Source organism: Micromys minutus, assembly GCF_963924665.1.
Source record: "Micromys minutus genome assembly, chromosome: 3".
NCBI lineage: Eukaryota > Metazoa > Chordata > Mammalia > Rodentia > Muridae > Micromys > Micromys minutus.
In genome coordinates, this window is record NC_137972.1 from 12,090,452 (window position 1) to 12,109,132 (window position 18,681).

At 44.5% G+C, this 18,681-nt stretch overlaps 1 pseudogene across 1 annotated transcript; it reads left to right on the top strand.

The window, feature by feature from the left end:
- Positions 1–521: 521 nt before the first annotated feature.
- Positions 522–992, top strand: LOC308419143 (small ribosomal subunit protein uS17-like; annotated as a pseudogene). The gene has a single exon. The product of its transcript is annotated as a small ribosomal subunit protein uS17-like (transcript).
- Positions 993–18,681: the final 17,689 nt, after the last annotated feature.

Genomic DNA, 18,681 nt, shown 5'->3' on the forward strand with positions numbered 1-18,681 from the left:
TATTTTCAGTGCTTCACAGTGGGGCTCCAGAGAATGGAAAGATGGCTTAGTGGTCAAGAACATTGCTTTCAGAGGACCCAGGTTCAATCCCAGCACAAACATGGTGGCCCACAAACCTCTGTCACTGCAGTTCTTGGGAATCTGATGCCCTCTCCTCTGGAGGCACAGGGCACACACATGGTGCACAAATGTATATTCGGGTGGAATATCTGTCCATATTTTAAGACAACCCAAAATATGACTGTGTTCTATATATAGATATTGTCAACATGAACGTTTAGAGCATCACATGACTTGGATTAGTTTGTTCTTTGCTTCACTGATCCTGCAGACCACACCTTTGGTGTAGTTTATATGGTTGAAGATGCTTTGTGTCCACACATTTTAGTGTGTGTGTAGCTTTTGCTAAAGGCAGAAGGCAGAAGGAAACAGAGGCAGTGACACAGGCCATAGCAATCAAATTCGGGGAATAAGGAAGCCGGGAGTGTGCCCACCTCTCCTTCTCTCAGGCTGCTGGGAAGATGGCGGACATTCAGACGGAGCGTGCTTACCAAAAGCAGCGGCCTACAGTCTTTCAAAACAAGAAGTGTGTTTTGCTGGGAGAAACTGGCAAGGAAAGACTTCCTTGGCACTATAAAAACATCAGTCTAGGCTTCAAGATGCCCAAGGAGGCCATTGAGGGCACCTACATAGACAAGAAATGTCCCTTCACTGGTAATGTCTCCATGAGAGGGCACATCCTGTCTGGTATCGAGAGGAAGATGAAGATGCAGAGGACCATTGTCATCCGCAGGGACTATCTCCATTACATCAGGAAATACAACTGCATCACAAGAACATGTCTGTGCACCTGTCCCCCTGTCTCAGAGATGCCTACATCAGTGACATTGTCATCTGTAGAAGAGTGCAGGCCCTTGAGCAAGTCTGTTCGATTCAATGTGCTCAAGGTCACCAAGGCTGCTGGCACCATGAAAAAGTTTCAGAAGTTCTAAGGGGACTCTGACCAATGCCCTAGAACAAATAAAGCTATTTTCCAACTTAAAAAGAAAAGAAAAAGAAATTAGCCCTGGTTCTTTGTGTGGCAGGAGAGTGGGGTCTAGAGTTAGACCCGGGTACCTGCAACTTAGGTCAGGTCAGGAAATGATGAAAGCGGCTGTGTGATCCCCAGGGGAGAGAGCAGAGTGGGAGGTGTTTGCTGTAGGCATGGCCCACTGCTCTTCCCGGCTCACCCTGGGCAGCTTTGCTCCCATTATTTCTTTGGATAGAGTTAAGACCCAATTCTTGGACCAACGTTCAATCCCTGGCACTGGTAAAAGACCTTCTTCTTCTTCTCCTTCCTCTTCTTCTTCTTCTTCTTCTTCTTCTTCTTCTTCTTCTTCTTCTTCTTCTTCTTCTTCTTCTTCTTCTTCTTCTTCTTCTTCTTCTTCTTCTTCTTCCTCTTCCTCTTCCTCTTCCTCTTCCTCTCCCTCCCCCTCCTTCTCTTTCTCTTCCTCTTCCTCTTCCAATAGACAAAAAGCATAAGGATAAGTTAGCTCTGTTCTGTCCCTATAGGGGCACAAGGATTTGGCTGTAAATTCAGAGATGCATATCAGTTCTGGTTCCTGCTCTCTAGGCTGTAAGGTTTCTGGAAAGTGGGTATAGTAAGACTACCTGTATCACAAAGTTGTATAATTAAAGAGATCATTTCAGCTACAGTTAGCAAATTACTTGCAGTACCTCAAGTCTTCAGTAAACGTTAGCTTGGGAGAGAAAATACAACATACACAATAGAATTGATGGGTTGACAGTGGGGGTGGGTCCTAGTCTTTTCTATTCAGCCTGCCTGAAATTGCATTAACTCAGGCTGGCCTTGAACTCATGGAAATCCTCCTGCCTCAGCCTCTCAAGTCTTGGGATTATAAAAGCAAGCTGCCATTCCTAGCCTAGGAGATTTTACAAAAGTAAGTTGCCTTCCCCTAATCAACTTCCCTCAAATCCCTTTACACACAAACTATAGTAGCTGCTGAGTTCCTTGTGAGCAAAAAATGACTGTAGATCACACTGCGTTTCAAATAACCCGAGCACCGTGCAGCGGGTTTGGGGTCTGACATGAACCCTGCGTTTCTATTGTTCAGGGTAGTTGCTCTTCAAGCACAATCGTAATCAGGAAGCTAGCACTAAAAATAGCTCGGAGACTCTTTTCTCTCTCTGAGCTATCAGCTGGCACTGTTGTTTTCCAGGGATGTTTATTTACCCAGTCCACAACAGCAAATCTTTTCTCTCAGAGCCCAACAGCCTCAGGTCAGACTTCACAGTGACGCCCATGCAGAGCGAGATCTCCATTACTGGTGACGCCACTCTTTTTCCTTGAAAATTTTGGTGGAATGGGAGGTTCATGTAAGAGTTCAGGGAACCAAATCCATGTGGAAAACTGAGAGGACGAGGCAGAACTTTCACATCAATCCCAGAGCTTTTCTGCCTCAGAGGGGGAGAAATCAGGGTTTTGCTGTCCTTCCTTGCCTCATGCTTCCAGTACAAATGTGGACTGAGCCCTGGACAAAGAGGCTCACAGATGCTTCCTGCAAGCCCTGCCTCCTTTCCAGTGGCTCCCACTCACAGTCTGGCAGGGAATACTGAGGGGGGTATTATTAGGGGTCTCCGTTTGGTATTTTTCTTATTATTAATGGAGGCTAAGATTCTGATCAGAGACCAAACTGCTACAATCCCAGATCGTCTACTTCTAGGATGTCTCTGAATTGTCTGTCAAAAATTTGGAAGAACAAGAGACACGGTTCTTTTTCTTTTTTAAGTGGGTAAGGGTAATACAAAATGGAAGGAGGTATTTCTTTTTCTTTTCTTTTTTTTTTAGTGCTTTCTTCACAGGAAGGAGGTCCTAGAATCATGTAAAAGCCACATCTATAACCCCAGAGGATAGACCTGGGGCAGATCACTGGAGCTCACTGGCCTGTCATGTAGCTAAACCAGCAAGTTCTAGGTTCATTGAGAGGCCCTGCCTCAACAGATAAGCTGGACAGTGATTGAGGACTTTAGGCCTTCACACGTGCAAGTGTCCACATGCTAACATATATACACACATGCACACACACACATACACATACGTACGCACACACACATTTGTGCATGTACACCTGAATATTAATACATATATACAACTACACACATGTACTTGCATGTACATATACACATACATAGAGATACACACACACACACACACACACACACACACACACACAGAGAGAGAGAGAGAGAGAGAGAGAGAGAGAGAGAGACATAGAGAGACAGAGAGAGAGAGAGAGAGGAGGGGAGAAAGCTAGGCTTTGCAGTACATGCCTGTGATCCCTTAGCCCTTGGAAGGCTGAGTCAGAAAGATTTCCTTGGCATGAGTCTAAGGCCAGCTGGGTTACATGGCAAGACTCTGTCTCAAAACAGATAGACAGACAGACAACTAAAAGAACAAACCAGTAAGTCCTTCCAGAGAGGGTTGGAATGCAATAATTTGGAGGTCCTATTGAGGTTATTTGATTAGAGCCAATCGTATTTGGTTTTGGAAGCACTCAATTCATCTCCCTCTCCAACACTTAACACCCTCTTCTATTAAGAAGGCAAGTAAGGGAGCAATTAGCCACCCAGCCCTGGAAGCACGCACTAGGCAGTCTGGGGACATGGCTCTGTGATCTGTGAGCCCCATGTGTCAGCTGTAAAAAAGGATGATTTCCAGACAAAGATGCCAGCTGGAAGGAGGAAGTGTGAGCAGGACTGGAAGAAGAGTGTCAAGTGTGCACATTTAGAAAGCAAACCAAGTGTGCTGTCATTACAGCTCTCCCAGGCTTTGTCGAGAACCTGTAAACTGTGCACACTTACCAACCAAACCAAGTGTGCTGATGTTGAAGGCTTTGTCAAGAACCCGTACCAAGGCTAGCCCCGTGGCTAGAGGAAATAGGCAAGGCCGAGGGGTGCTGGGCCTTGGTTGGTGATGTCACTAGCGGCGGGATCTCTAGCTGTTCTTTTCCACATACACAGAGGACACTTGTAACAACAGCCTGGGCCAGCTCCTTGAGCTGGCCGAGGCTGTAGTAACATGAAAATTCATGAAACCAGTTGGACTACTAGAGGGTGTGTAGGGTGTGTTTCTTTCCCAGAGAACATGCACCCACCCTTTCAACATTCCTCCGCTCCTTCCCTTTCAGAACTGACCTGCAGCCATCTTGGACTCTGCAGAGAGTCTTCTATTGACAAACCATTTACCATTATTGTGCAGAGGTGCTGTGAAGGCCAAAGGAGTGTTTTGGCAAGCCAGTGACAAAAATCATACTAAGAATCCATGGACAGGGCTAAGAGACGGCTCAGTTTGTAAAGGAGCTTGCCACCAAACCAGATGATGTGAGTTCATGAAACACATGGAGAAGGAGGAAAGGGACTCCCACAAGTTGTCTTGATTTCCCATGCATGTGCTCACAAAGTAAGCTGAAAATGTAGTGACAATAAAAAGGAATCCATGGACAAAGATGAGGCTGGATGTAGACATTCCATGGATGTAGACATTTTAACCAGAAAGAGTCGCAGTGATCTACTTGTGACATGACCTTGACCATGTCAGAGACGAGAAGGAGATGGAAGGAAACATCAATGATCATGATTGGGTGTATGCAATACAAAACATCTAAAATATAGTAGGGCTTGTCTATGACACTTGTGCTCCATAGATTTATTTCTATTGATTTGAATATGCGTGTGGATGTAGATATGTACACACGGGTGCAGGTGCCTATGAAGGGCAAAGGCATTACATCCTGCTGTCACTGGAGGTGGTTATTCCTTAACATGGGCGCTGGAAACCAAACTTGAAGTCTTCTGTTTTGAGCAGTATGTATCTTAACCACTGAGCAAACCCTTCTAGCTACAGAAGCTGTGTGTTAATTCTCTTTGTCTCAGCGCATTTCCTGGTGTGGTTTGAGTAGGAATGGAGCATTAGGCTCACATATTTGGATCCTTGGTCATCAGGGAGTGGTGCCACTGACAGGGACTGGGAGATGTGTTGGATGGAGTGTGTCGGGGGCGCAGGGGGGTGCTTTGGGTTTTAAATGCTCGAGCCAGGCCCAGCGTCTCTCTGCTGTAGACCCACATGCAGAGCTCTGAGCTATTCTCCACTACCATGTTTGCCTGTGTGCCTTTGTGCTTCCTTCCATGATGGTAATGGACTAAACCTCAGAAACTGTAAGCCAGCCCCAATGAGATGCTTTCTTTGATAAGAGTTGTTGTGGTCATGGTACCTTTTCACAGCAATAGAACACAGACTAAAACACCTGGTATACTATATGTATCAGTAAAAGTTTCTGAATGAATGTGTGAGCACATTTGAGAGTGAAAGAAAGCATTGTGCAGGTCATGGGCACAGGCTGTTGAAAGAATGGAAGCTGCCACTGATCATATCCCATCTTTTATTGGAATATTTAAACATTTAAATTTATATGCAATGAACACAGAGTATGAGACTCTCTCTCTCTCTCTCTCTCTCTCTCTCTCTCTCTCTCTCTCTCTCTCCCTCCAGTGTTTCAATGTGTGTCACCGGTTGACCTAAGATACATTATGAAGACCAAGCAGGCTTTGAACTTGCTGCAAAGCCAGGGATGACCCTGAACTTCTGGTCCATGCTCCTGCTTTAATCTCCCAAGAGCCAGAATCACAGACGTGTGCAACCACACTGCTTATGTGGTACCGGACACCAAACACTCCCTTTTCTTCTTCCTTTTCTCCTTCCTTCATCTTTGTTCTGTCTCTTTGAGACAAAGTCTTTTTGATGCTCTCAGTCTTGTCTCTCAAACTCAAAATCCTCCTTTCCTAGTTTCCTGAGCAGTGGGATTAATAAAGGAGTATACCACTACAAATGATCTCTCTCTTTCTCTCTCTCTCATATGTATATGTATGTGTATGTATATGATGTATATATATGTATATGTATATTTAATGTGTGTGTATTTGCCTAAGTATGTCCATCTATGCCATGAACATGAAGCACAGGTAGTATTAGAAGAGGGCAAATTCCCTAAAACTGGAGGATGCCAATAGCAGTTTCTGGGTCTTGTGCAAGAGCAGTAAATGCTCTTAGAAACTGAGGCATGTTTTCAGCTTCTGGATGCATTTTCTTTAAGTTTACTACAAGTAAATCCCTAGGTGTGTTTTAGTCAGTGTAAAGAAATTCCTTTTAAACTTTTAAGATGTGTAAAGCAGGGCACAGAGACATTCTCTACTTTTATATTTGTATAATTTTGACCCCTTTATTCGAGTCATAAGAAAGACATTTCTTTTTAATTGCTTCTTTTGAAAAATTCAACGTTTTGGTTTCTGAAAAAGGAGGGAGAATTTCCTGTCTAATTGGAACCAGGAATTTTGCTCTAACAGAGGTAAATACTCAGTGCCTCATGTCGGGGCAGCTCACAACCACCTCTTACTTTAGTGCCAGCGGAATCCAGTGTCTTTGCCTTCAGAGGCACCTGCACCTGCATGGACACTGCTACATCCACATGCATACTCAAAATCAGTACAAGCAAATCTTCGAAATAATAATTGATATATAATAAATAATGGGGACAGATGATTTCCCACCGTAGGAAGACCGCTTCTCTAAGATTTAAACCCACTCTCAGCTCTTTTTCACACCCCTTCAAGGGTATGGAAAAGATATAGGCACATCACTGCCCATCAGTGAGACATGGCTTCTTCCCCCTGACTCATTCATTCTTTGCAAAATTTGCTGTGACACTGTAAGTTTCTGTAGTTCGAATCTGCTGGACGTTTTCCTCTTCAGTTACAAAAACGGATCTGTCCTTGGATTCCTCAGACCGTGGGGAAGTTGAGACAGCAGAGTAAGTGTTGATCTCTCATTGCAAACAAGATGCCCCCAGGAGCTTCCCATCAGCGTTCACTGGTCTGTGTACAGGTCCAATAGAAAAGGACTTTGAGACCTGCTGTTATCTTTTTTTTCCCCTGCTAGAGCCTGAATTGTGATAATTATGTAAGATTCCATCTCTCTTAAGTCTTATATAAAATTAGAATATCAGAGTCATTGGTAGAGGAATATAGTTCTTTCTTTCTGTCGTGGGAGATGGGATTACATAATGGCCACCGCTGTCCTGATAGGCAGCTGGGAACAGACCCTGCACACGGTACCCAGTTTCTTGAGGTATACATTACACACAGCTTCCTCTGGGCTTTTGCTTCTTCCCACTGCTGCAATCAAGCTGATCTTAACAGCATGGCTGATGACCCTGTGATAAGATCATAGAGTGGCAGGGGGAAGACCAGATTTATCAGTCAAATATCTATTGGCTGGACTCATGCACTGGGCAGTAGATGAAAAACAAGACAAAACCAAACAAATAAAACAGACGAAACCCCAAAGCCAAGACACCAGCTTTCTCGACTTTATGGTGAAACAAGATTATCTCCCAGGATAGTTATATCCCTTTAGCCCCCACAGAGCAGAAAAGCAGTCTTTAGGATGAACCTTAGACTTCTATATAGCTAAAGAATGGGGCAAGGCCTGAGGTAATTTATTAAATGAAATATTAGCTTACTATCCTAGCAACTGAGCTCAAAACAACACAAGGTAAATTACAAAGGAGGGCAAGTTCATTGGGAGGGTATCAGAATGTGGCCCGGATCTCATCAAGGATTGAACTTGCTTTTCAGGGCCTGCAGGACAGCACAGCTCTGGGAGCACCAACACTGATAGTTTTTCTTCTGGGGCACTACTGTGAAAAAGGGTTTTGGAAACGGTTTTGGCCTCTGGGTATCTCAGCTTAGTACGTTCTATTGATCTCGGGGGGCCTCAGTTATCCAGCTACTACCAGATTTGTCTATTCTTGGTTCACTAGCCATGGGCAGCAGGAGAGTCAGACAACGTGAAGAAGGACATTCAGAGGTACCACACCTGAGAGCTCACATCAATCAGTGTGTGAGAAAGTAACAGACCGAAGTCACCCTATGGAGGATGTGCCCCCAACGTGAAGGAAGTATCACCATTCCCTGAGGCACTCATGATGGGGTCAGATCCTGGGGAATCTCTGGCTCTACAGAGTCAGGGACCACGATGTCACCCACTGCTAGTGTGTCCTATATAACACATCACCACAAATCCGACTGACTGAAAGCAGTGACGCAGGCTTGCTCATCACAGCGTGTCAGTGTTTGGGGATGTGTTTAGGAGGGTGGTTCTACTGAAATTGTCGGGAGTCACTCACGTGGCTCAGGAACTGGAGGCTGAAGTGAGACAGTGGTCTAAGGAGGGCTTTAGTCACTCACCTAGCACTTGGTGCTGACTGTTGGGCTGTTGTCCTTCTTTGACCTCAGCCATTGGTGTCTAGGTTCACTCACAGGGTACCATGTGCTTCAAGAGACATTCTGAGTCCAGTGCATTCTACGGTCAAATCTCTAACTTCTATCGATATTAGTATCTCTCTCTCTCTCTTTCTCTCTCTCTCTCTCTCTCTCTTTCTCTCTTTCTCTTTCTCTCTCTCTCTCTCTCACACACACACCTCATTCCTATCTCTAAATCTACACTTCTCTTTCTACCTCCATCTCTCCCTGTTTCTTTCCCTATCTCTATTATCTCTACTTCCATTGATATCGTTATGGAGATATCTATGCCTTTCTCTTAGCTCTATTTCCTATTCTTGAGTCTATCTATCTATCTATCTATCTATCTATCTATCTATCTATCTATCTATCTATCTCTATCTACTATTATCTATCTATCTATCTATCTATCTATCTATCTATCTATCTTTCTTTTATCATCTATTTATCACCTATCTTTTATCATCTTTGTCTATCTTCCACCCTTTTCTTCATCTATCTCTATCTATAAGAGCAGTGGCAACACTGTGAGCACATGGGGATGAGAAGGATTGTTGTGGCTATCTTTGTAAATGATTTATGTGCCTGAGACCTACTTGTATTTAAAAGAAAAATTAAGCATATCTGACCTATTAAGTTGAGGGCAGGCATCACAGAATCCCTGTGAGAAGTTAAGAGCCAAAAGATAGCCTTTGCATTTCCATAGTCAAGAGGAGAGTTGTATACTATGTACCCGAGGAAGCAGAGGGATTCAATGACAGAACCAGTTTCATGACCTTTTCTATAACTTTTAGTGAACACAACCTCTAAGCCTTAGGTTCCTTGTAAGTCATGTGAGAAAGTGTCAGTAACATGACTATCATGGTAGGGAGCTACTTGACCTATAAAAATGCAAATAAAAAGTCACTGAAAGTATCTCAGATCAAGGAGCCTTGTTCACCCCCACACCCCCTTTAGCAATGCAGTATAAAACAAGGAATAATCTCAGTCTTATGTAGCTACAAAAGACATGTGTCTGCAAAAATTTCCTTTCATCTAAATGCTATGTGATGACTTGCCTGTGAATATAGTACAATCCATGGTTTTTCTAAGGATACAAAAATGTGTGAAATTAAAACAGCCAAGAGGGGAGTAATTAGAGGTAGCCATTTGGGAGGAAAAGGAAAAAGAAAAGATGTGAGAATGAAAATGAACTTGGAAGCATAGCATAGAGCATGTCTCTTAGGCTGTGCAGGGATAATTAGGAGAGTCTTTTGTGTGGACAGTTTTCAGAGGAAATTATTTGAAATGGTGGTATGTGTATGTGTGTGTTTGTGTATGTGTGTATTTGTGTATGTGTGTATTTGTGTATGTGTGTATTTGTGTATGAGTGTATTTGTGTATGTCTGTGTATATCTGTGTGTATGTCTGTGTATATCTCTGTGTGTATGTGTGTGTATATGTATATGTGTGTTTGTGTATGTGTGTATTTGTGTATGTCTGTGTATATCTCTGTGTGTATGTGTGTGTATATGTATATGTGTGTTTGTGTATGTGTGTATTTGTTTATGTGTGTATGTATGTGTGTATTTGTATATGTCTGTATGTATGTGCTTGTGTATATTTGTGTGTTTGTGTATGTATGTATTTGTTTATGTGTGTATGTATGTGTGTGTTTGTATATGTCTGTTATGTATGTGTGTGTGCCATGTCTGAGTCAGAAGAACTGAAAGGAAACAGTCCCTAAACGCAACAAGTAAATGTATGAGAGAATGAATCAATAGAAGTAGAAAACCAGAGCAAAGGTGACACTGAAAGGAAGTGTGAGGACTCAGGACAGCCCTGTGAGGTCATCTCAGTTAAGAGATGAAGGTGTGAGTGCATGCCTGGAGTCTCCGTTGGGCCATTTGGCAGATATCCATGGGGCACGTCATTACATCGTCCCTGACTGCAGACAACTTTGTCACGTTCTTATGGGTCACTGTCCCACTCTCAAGTACATCCTGGGTGTCAATTTGTATTTTTTATGTGTGTATATGTATCGCATGCATTTGTTACGTGCATATATATAGGATAAGTGCCTGGGTATGTGTGCACGTGTATGTGTGCACACATGCACATGGAGAGGTCACAGTAGAGCTTGTGTATCTTTCTCTACCATTCTGCACCTTACTTTTGTGAGAAAGGGCCTCTCATTGAATCAGAACCATCGGTTCAGTAAGACTAGTTGAATGACCGGTTACAGAGATTCTCTGGGCTTTACCCTCTCAGCGTGAGGCTGCAGGCCTGTGCCACCACACCTAGCTTTTTCTTTTTTTAAATTGCTATTGATTCTTTGTGAGTTTCATAGCATGTACTTCAGTCCTATTGTCTTCCCATCTCCTGATATCTCTCCTCTGCCATTGCAGCCTCCCCTCTACAAACAAATAAAAAGCAAAACAATGAAAGCCCCATCTTGTTGTGGAAGCTGTGGTGTGTCACAGTGTGTCCCACAGTGTATCCCTCTGTGCACACATCTTCACTTGCAAATGTTCATTCCTGTGGGTCATTTGAGGTCTCTGACTTCTGTGACACCATGAATGTTGGACCCTTACCGGGACTTTTTTGGGCTCTCCTGCTGTTTTCCTGTGTCAGGGAGGGTTTGCAGCTTCAGATCAGCAAGACCTACTTTTTTCATGAGTTCTGGGCTTCCAAACTCTGGAGACTGGGGACGCTGTTACTCCCTAGGGTGATCATCAGCACTGAAAGAGTTCTCATGGAAACTGTAGTTCTCTGTCTCCCTTGCTCAAGTGAAGGGGTTGGCAAACTGGGGCTGCTTGCATTGGGAAGCCATGTTTACCTTGGGGGAAATGAAGAGTGAAATAGACTGAAATCCCCCTGGTAGGTCTTTGTCCCATTCCATGGAGGGAGATCTTGCCTGTTTCTCTGTGACTCACCCTGTTCGCTTTGCATGAAGCTGAGGCTTTTGTCTGAGACCCATATTATGTGAAATGACATTTCTCTTTTAATGTTTTCCTGCAATGCCCTTCTCTCCAGTATTCATCTGTGAAATAGCTGATCACGACTAGTAACATTGATTTTAACAACTGTAAAGGACTGTTAGCCCCCTTTTAAACCCATAAGTTTATGAGTAGCTACAAGTCCACTCTGTGAACTTGGGCTCTGCAAGGCCTTGAGTAGATAGTGTGGCTAACAAAACGCACACTGGGCTGTGGAGATAGGTTGACCAGATGGCAAAGTACTCACCTTGAAAGTGGGAGAACTGAGCATCATTTCCAGAATCCATGTTAGACAAGGAAAGCCAGACAAGGTGGTACATCCTTATAATCCCAGAGCTGGGGAGACAGAGAAATGATGATTTCTGACGGATGGCTGGCCAGGCAGCAAATCCTGTTTGGTGAGTGCTAGGTCAATGATAGACCCTGTCTCAAAACAAACAACCAAACAGTGGACAACACATAAGAGGTGACGCCAGAGGTTGACATGTATTTGCATAAGGTCCATCAAATATTTATGTATCTGTCTGTACCTGGATGAGCACACAGACACAGAGATATATATCCACACATGAGCACACACACACACACACACACACACACACACACACACACACACACACACACTGCAGACTGTGCAATGAATGATTCATTAGAAAAGCCATCAGCCACATGTTGAGGGGAATACAGGACATCAGTAGGCAAAGGCTTAGGACAAGAGGAAACCTCATGGCAAGGTTTAGCTTTCAGCTCTGTGGAAACTGTTTCCCCATCTCCACAGTGTCCAGAACAGGCACCATGTGAAAAAGCAATCGGCAGTAACATCTGAGAGAAGGGGAGGGTCTGTTAGGGTCTTGCCTCTGTTTTCTTATTTTAAGTTAATATATCAAATATATTTGTTTGTTTATTATTTTACTTTATGCATTAAGATATGATCTCATTATGCTGCCCTGGCTGGCCTTGAGCAGAGATCTCCTTCCTGGGTGCTGGGATGCAGGTGTGCACCAGAGAGCCTGGCTCCTGACTATATTTTCAAGTTCGTTGCGTCAGTCATGACTCATGTCATGGTCAGCACCTTATCCATGGCTTCAAACAGTTCATCCTGTTTGGTGCTATCCTGTCTGGATTCTTCCATTCAAGATGGTGTGTCTTCATTGTCAACTTGACTCATTTGGAAGCACCTAGGAGATTTAGGGAGATGCTCCTCCTGGGTAGTCTACACAAATCAAGGGAAGGAAGAGGATGCCATGTGAATGTGGGTGGCACCACCTTCTGGGCTGATGACGGAATAAAAGGAAAGACAGGAGGCAATCAGCCATGTGCCTGTCTTTCTTCCTCTTCCTGCTCTGAAAGGAAATGAACAGATATCTGCCACCTTCCCTGACTGCCATGGTGCTCTTCCCAAGGGCATGAAGCCAAGCTGCCATAAGATTAACGCACTGAAACTAGGAACCATGACAACCCTTTCTTTCACTTGTTTGCATCAAGTATCTGTCACGGTAGCAAAGGAAGTAACACATTTGCTTCTGCATTCCCCTCTCCTTTACTTCTGTTCTAGAGTCGTTAACGGTTTCCAGAAAGTGTTCTTTTTTTACATTTATTTATTTATTTATTTATTTATTTATTTATTTATTTATTTATTCATTCATTCGTGTCTGTGTGCAGACATGCCACAGTGTGCATGTAGGCAGAGACCTGCTTGTAAGAGTTGGCTCTATTTCCAAAATGGGGGTTCTGGGGGTGCAGCTCAGGTTTTCAGGTTTGGTGGCACACAACCTTACCTTCTGAGATACTTCCCTCCTTTCCAGGTGTCATTCTTTAAGAATTTGTGTGTGTGTGAGTCTGTGCGCACGCACACCTGTGTTGTATACTTTTCCTAACCAACTTTACCAAGTGTGCTGACTCAAGGACCACATTAGTGTTCCCAATGTACCAGAAAAAAAAAAAGAAAAAACCTTTAGTCTAAATCTCCCAGTTTCAGATTTATTTAGCCTGCCTAATATCCAGATCAGAAACTTAGCACATCCTACAGTGAGCTCATCATCTGTGATGACTGCCAAGTCTCCGCTCCGACACTTGCTCTGTGAGCCATCCTCCCAGCTCTGGTACAGTTGCCTGGACCAGCAGCCAAAGGGCCTTCTGTGCACATTTCATCTCCCACTTCTGAGTAGTCATACGTCTCAAATATCTTTCCGTCACTCTTACTACCACATCTTAACCGTGGGCATCCTCTTCTCTCCATTGTATTATTAAATCATTCTATCTCCTGGTTTCTTAGCTCCCCATCATTTCACCCCTCTCCTCCCCCCTTTTTTAAACCAAAGCCACAGGGTCCATTTCTAAAATGCCCTCAGCCAGAGTCTAGATTAGGGAAACCAGAAAAGTATTTTAGGCAGTTATGGACCTAGTGTTATCAAATCTTGTTTATGAAACCTCGGCAAGTGCCCATCTGTTTGTGAGGGTGTGCGTACTTGCCACAGCCCGTGGAAGACTGAAGGTCAGAAAGAGTGGAGGTTTGCTGGTGGCTCTAAATCTTGCCAGTGGCTTTCTGCGAACACAGGAAGCAGCAGCTGTGGCCCCGGTTAAGACGTTGGAAACATCGCTAAGTACCCAGAGCTACGAGTGGTATCAATGTGGCTGCTTCACACACAGCCAAACTCGAACAGCCTAACACGCACCCAAACTCACATGCCTGCTAGCCTCTGTGTGAGGAGTAACTGTGGCTGTTGCCTTCTTTCTGCCATTGGAATCTGGATTTCGAACTGGTGAATGTCAGATTGTCATGCAGGAAGCTAGGGATCTGGGAAACCCAGTTCTAAGTTTCCAGCTAATGCAGCCTAGTGGAGAACATGGAGGGTAGGCACAGCTCTGAGGACCACTGTAATCTCATGTTCAGGAAAAAAAAAATCTAGCTGGGGATGGATAGACTGCTCGGTGACTGAGAGCACTGCTACTCCTTCAGAGGACCCAAGTTCATTCCCAGCACCCATATCAGGTGCCTTACAATCACCTATAAATGCAGCTCCGGAGGATCTAGTGCCTGCTTCTGTCCTTTGCAGGCATCTGAGTGAATAACCCACCATCACACAAATAAAAATAAAGTCTTTAAAAAAAATCCATATTTCTGGGGATAGACAAGCCATGTCCTTCACAAGATGAGCACTTCCTGCTTTCTCAGTCATTCCCCTCTTTTTATAAGTAATTACTCCGCTTATTTGGTGGGTTGGTTGATTTTTGAGGCTAGTTCTCATTCTGTGGTTCAGGATGAGCTTGTGATCTCCTTGTCTGACTCACAAGCGCTAGGCTTTCAGCTGTTTGCCCTGGCCTTGTGCAATCACTCGTAGTTACTTATTGCTGTGATCAAACATGGATAGTAAGCGCCGTAAGTGGGAGTGGCATAGTTTGATTTATGTATAAGACAACACGGTCAGTGCATTACAGTGGGGGGTCATGAGTAAGGATTGGGAAAGGCTGGTTTCGCAGTCAGGAAGAAGAGAGTTAACAAGAATTAGGCTGTATAACTTTAAGGCTTGCCCCGACTGACCCATTTCCTCCAGCAGCGCACCACCTTCTAAAGATTCTACAACTTTCAATAAGGGCATCACCATGAGGAACTTAGGGTTCAGAAGTACTCATGAGAGATGTTCCATGTTCAACTACATGAGCAGTGGCACCACATTCCATGTCTTTGCATAGACTTTTATCCATGTGTGAAAGTCCACTCAGTTCCACCAATGCCTGCTTGAAAAGCTTACAGTGTGTTTGTGTGTGTGTGTGTGTGTGTATACATGTAGAGACCAGAGGACAATCTCAGGCATTTTTTTTCAGGTGCCATCCACTCCGTTTATTTGAGACAGGGCCTCTCATTGGCTTGAAACCCACCAGATGTGCTTGGTTGGCTGGCAGCTGAGTCCCAGGGATGCAGATCTGTCTCTGTCTCTGTCTCTTGAGAATTGGGATTAGAATTTCTTGCTAGTATGGCAGAACTTTTACAGGGGCTTTGGAAATCAAACTTGGGCTCTCAAGGCAAGCCCTTACCAAATAAGCAGTCTCCCCAACACTTCAGATCTTTGTGTGGGTCCTCCACCAATCCAGTAATCCTTACTCTTTTGTGAAATCATCGAACATTTCCTTCGCCTCTTTAGCGGGTACGCTATCCATCCACATGTCTGCCTCCTCTCCTACACTGTGATTTCCTTAAATGTCTTCTTTGCTTTTATCCCCCTCATGCCCCACCTAGTGTTTGGCTCAACTCCTATGAAACACATCGGTCCATGAGAGCTTCTGTAGGGCACCATGCCTTGAGATCATGACATTGTTGAAATTGCTTATAAGCGATACAAGGAACCAGATGCTTAGTAATAGAGACACATTTTCTAAATTCCACCCAGTGGAAAACAGTGTCACAGAGGCTCCAGCTGTCTTCCTATTCACAGCCCTGACTCCTTGTCAGATCTAAAAGATGACTCTGCAGCTGTCTGTTTTCCTATATCCCAGAAATCTTTTCAAATGGATTATGCATTTGAAAGTCCTGTTGGACCCTGGCTGGATTACTATTCAGCTTCAAAAAGCATATACTCCTCTAGAAAGCTTGCTTTGTTAGATTGTAAAGTGCCAAGAAGAAGGAAATGGAAATGGGGTTGCGGATGGGAGAAGGAAAAGCTGGCCATCTTTATGCACAGAGAATGAGGAGGAGGGAATTGGTTTCCTAGGAGATAAGGCTTCTCTTTATTTAAAGTTTTCCCACAGACAGGCTTCTGCACTGGTATCTTCCTCTTAGTCACAAAGAGCACACCACAGAAGAGGCAGCTCAGAACTGCTTTAAGCCGGGGCCTTTCTGAGGGGAGCTTCATCGGTTGGTCTCAGGTCCTTGCTTTCACCGCTGTAGTCTGAGAAAGTAACCACAAGGCTGGACGCCATCGGGCTTCAATTATTTCATCTCTTATGCGTTAGGACAGGAAGCTGGTAGGATGCAAGCTCAGCTCTTCCTCACTTTGCCAAGGCCCAGCCCCCATCCCCTGTGCCACTCCCTACCAGCTTTTCTGAACCTCTCCAAGGAAGGCAAGCACACAGTAACTTCTCTATTGCAGGACTTTGTCACTGGTAGCATCTTCCCAAGGAATCTCCTTCGATGACAGGAATGAGAAGTCGGACACATTGAAAAGAGATCGTGACTCTGTTTCCCTGTACGTAGGTGGCCAGACAGAGCTAGATTCTGTTGTGTGTAACTTCTTTGTCTTACTCAGTTGGAAGCCACTGGACACAGGTTTTGGTAAAACTGCACCTCAGCCCCTGCGCTAGCACCTTTCCCAACTCTAATGACTACATGGGGACAGGTGTGGAAATCAGTGTTTTTGGGGTCTCCTTAGCTCAGGGTCCACTCCCTGAGAACTATCATCCTCTGTACCCTGTTAGGTGTCCCTTAGCAGCCTCCTCCCTCCACACCTTTGTTCTGTGACTATCTGAGATTCAACCAAAGCCTGGTTCAAGTTCCAGCTGGGTGACTATTCTTTCACTTCTATTGAACCTAGAGCAAGGAATGCTGGTTTCTATCTAAGCCAGATCTGTGAATGAGAAGGATGTCAAAGCTGTGTAGTAGCCCTGCTGTGAGCTGGGGTTATAGACCGGACCAGAGGCACAGAAACCCCAGGGAGTGCTGTGTCTGGGCTCCAGGCCCTTGTGGCTAGCCAGGCTTCTGCTCTGTCAGCACAGGTGAAAGCTGTATCCTGTTATTTATAAGCAAATGATGTGAAGGTAAGAAGGAAGGAGAGTCCAAGCACTTACCGACTCCCCTTGTGTGCCAGAATTTAAGTGAAGGGCCGGCTTAGGAGATTTCCAGAAAAGGAAGATGTGATTAAGGAGCTGGGATTCAGAGAAGCAGCATGTGCTAGATGGTTAATACTCTGTAAGGGATTCGTGTGTGTGTGTGTGTGTGTGTGTGTGTGTGTGTGTGCACTCGATGTTCATGTGCTAGTGTCTGTGTGTGCATACATATGCATGGATGTATACTTGTGTGTGTTTTTGCATGTATGCCTTTGTGCATGTGTATGCATGTTTGTGTATGCATGCATGCATGTATGTGTGTGTATAGATAGTTCAACTTATACAAGGCCCTGGGGGAATGTGGTGACTGGTCTTCAATTTCTGGGTCGCTGTAAACTGTGAAGATGGAAAGGCTCCTTGCAGAGCAAAGGATTTGGTTGGTAAAAGCCCTGTGAGCTCCTCCCTAACTGTGACTCTGACATAATCAAGCAGAACTCCAGTTTAGAAGCATAATCCAGCAGTATCTAGTTTAATAGCCTAACTTGAGAAGGATGAGATCTAGGCCCTGGATGGAGAAACTCCTCACGCCGAAATCCTGTCAACCAGGCTGGAGGCCAGCCCAGGTTAAATCATAGCATATGCCACATGAATTACAATTTCCCCGGGACCTGGTGGTGCAGATGCATAATCCCATCCTAGCTGTGCAGAAGCTGAGGCAGGAGGATTGGAGTTTAATACCCATTTGGGATACAGAGCAAAAATTCATGTCCAGCTTGTGCAGCTCAGCGAGACTCGGTCTCTAAATAAAAAAGGATTGTGAGAAAGGAGTGGATGCTTAGCTCGTTGCTTGAGTACTTGCCAAGCATATGTGAGGCCTGAGGTTCAAGCTCAGTACTGTAAAGTAAACACATTAATAAATAAGTAAAACAAAAATTACTGTTTCCTCTAAATATAGCAGGACTTGCGCAGCCTCCCCCTCCTCCCGGGCCTAGGAAAATGATAAGGTTTCTTTTCCCTGGAGCTTTAAGCCTTCCCTTTCCCTCATCTCCACTGCTGATTTTCAGGGACCCTTTGCCCATAATTTTCCTCTTCCTATGGGTCATATTAACGGACTCAGTTCTCTATGTCAGCACAGGTCTCGGAAAGAAAACCCCAAGAAACACATCACCAAGGATTCTTCTGCTCTGCTCAGCTCAGCACTAAGTGTCTGAGGCCACAGCTTCTGCCAGGCGCCCCTCAGAAGGAGGATCCCAATTCTGCCCAAGTGCATACCCTCTTGTTACCTAGCAACCTCTTGTTTTTATTTTCATCCCACCCCCCTCCTCCCTGAGATGTTCATTACTACCTATACCTTGAACAAATCAGTTTCCTGCTTTCTCCCCTTCCTGACCTGGTTTGATGGGCTGTCTGACCACAGTTGGTCTCAGAGTCTTTGCCACTGGATTCTCTCGGGAAGAGAGCCATGACGTTTGCCACATTGTACACGCCAAGGGCAGCATTACCAGTGGGATCCAGGGTCTTTGTGTTACAGACAGTGTATGGGACAAGACACTGAAGGGCAGTGGAAGCAGATATTTATTGACAATTG